The sequence below is a fragment of the Tupaia chinensis genome, unplaced genomic scaffold, assembly GCF_000334495.1.
Source record: "Tupaia chinensis unplaced genomic scaffold, TupChi_1.0 Scaffold143673_1, whole genome shotgun sequence".
Classification (NCBI taxonomy): Eukaryota; Metazoa; Chordata; class Mammalia; order Scandentia; family Tupaiidae; genus Tupaia; species Tupaia belangeri.
Window position 1 is genome coordinate 516,126 of NW_006203521.1, and position 2,319 is coordinate 518,444.

Consider the following 2,319-nt stretch of genomic DNA (forward strand, 5'->3'; position numbering starts at 1 on the left):
GTCGTCGCTGTTGGAGTCCAGCCCCTTAACCCCCCTGCCACCTGAGGGCCCCTGCCAGAAGGCATTCTTAATGTTGTAAGTACTTCTTAAAGAACAACATGAACCAGAACAGAAGATAAAAGTATATGAGACTGATAGGTTCATGCACATACCATTTGAACAGAATCCTAACCTGTTTCCTGGCTTTAAGCAAAGTTCCTTGGCGGTTCTTTGATTTAAGTTAAAACTGGTTTTCTTAGTAGTAACGAGTGAACTCACCTTTGAAAGTAGTTAGGTTATGTAGGAAATAGATAGCATTTTGTGTGCTGGGATGATACTTAGGGAAGGAATGTAAATTGAGTTACAAAAAAAAGTTTCAGGAAAAAAAAATATATCTATTCAATGACTGCAGTAGGATATGTAGCCCCAGTTAGGTGCTACTTTATAGGATGTGTAAAGTTAGACTTGTGCTCATGGAAATGTTTGTGTCACATGTGTTTGCTAGGAGGGTATTCGGATTGATTAGGGTCTTTGGTGATTCAATAAAATGTGGGGGGAAAATGGTATAGAAAGCAAACACAGATAACAGAGACAGTGTGGGAGGAGAATAGGAGGTGGCAGAGGGTAAGAGATAGGGAACCAAGGATGGGGGGAAAAAGCAAAACATACAGAAAACAAGAAATGGGAGATCATTTGCTAAGAATAACATATTTGTTGATGTGCTTGATTGAGACAATATACTCTAGATGGGAAATCTCATTTTGTATGCTGTAATGATGTACAGTGAATGAATGCAAATAAATAAATTGGGAAAAAAAATGAAAAGAAGGAGCAAAAAAAAAATTGAACAACATGACTGACAGCTGTCTTTTGTCTGGGGTGCAACTCCATCCATTTCTTGGCATAAAGTTAACACTAAATGTATTTCTGAAACAAGGTACAGTAATTGTTCTTGAATATAGGCAGACTGTCTATGAGTTTAATACTTTTTGGGGGTGCTACGGCACATTCCCTATAAGAGTTTCTTCAACTTGTGATGAAAGTCAACTGCAGCCACCTTCCTATTAGTATCACATGATACAAATTGTTGAATCAACTTTTACTTTTGGTGCTTCAATTGCACAGTAAAAGCTATATCACCAATTACTTCACAGAAATATCTGTATAGAGCTTCTAAGTTCCATTTCTGTGAAAGGAAATTACTTTCAGAACATTTCTTCAACTACCAGTTAAAGGTTTTTCACATGTCACCAAAATGTTGTTTCTTACTTGAAAAGTAGCTCTGTCTGGTCCAATAAGTTGCTAGGACAGTTTCATAAATCTTTTTCTTTTTGTTTCTTTTTAGAGAGAATATGAGAGACTTACCATATCATCACCCCAACATAGAGGATAACTGCCAATGGACTTCATCCCAACATTATTCTCTAGCCAAGAGCACTCACTTTCTTAGGGTTTTCATCTTTTCTTCAACAATGTTAGGACTAGATATTGCTTCTTTGCAGGGCTCTTTTCATAATACAAAAGGGAATATTTATACTCTTTGGGATGTATTTCACATGCAGCTCACAGAGAACCTCAAGACTACACTGAGGTGAGGCTGCTAGGTGGTAGGCTAGGTACACCTCCTTCATTACTGTCGTTACTTGGATACCACAAATCTGTGGCAATTTAATCAAATTTCTTCTCTCACAAAATGACAAGGTTCCAGCCATAATGAAACTTTAGGATCACCAAAGACAGTTGAGCAAGAAACATAAAGTTGGTAAATGCCAATGACCAGATATTGCAAACTTAAGGAGTTTTACTTAGAATTTTTTGAGCCTTTGACTAACCAAATCTCAGAGTTGGTGTTTTACATAATTCAGCATATTCCTTTCCATCTGTTAAAGTCTATGGAGAACAGATTTTCTATTTACTCTAAGAAAGAAATCAAAGACTTGGTTCGCGGAAAGTTATCTGACATCAAATATCAAGACCAACCATGAGAATTGTTAATTTGCTGCTCAGACCTTTGCATTATTGGCTTTCCTTCTCAGAGCATTAATTCGGAACACGAAAGAATCCATCAAATAGCTCCAATGCCAGACTTTATGGTTACTTTTAAAATAAGTTTTCCATGTTCTTTCTTTCTTATAACTAGCTGTCCTTCTTGATGGAGTCTGATTCCTTCCAGAGACCAGAGAAAAAGGAGGAGTTTGACATGAACTGTAAAATCATCATACATGTGCATCTTTGCAAGAATTTCAGGTACATAGAGTTATTCAGGCCCTAGTTGCCCAGGTCTTTGTTTTACTTTGAATCCTCTTTGGAACAAACATTTCATTTTTTTTTTTTTTTTTG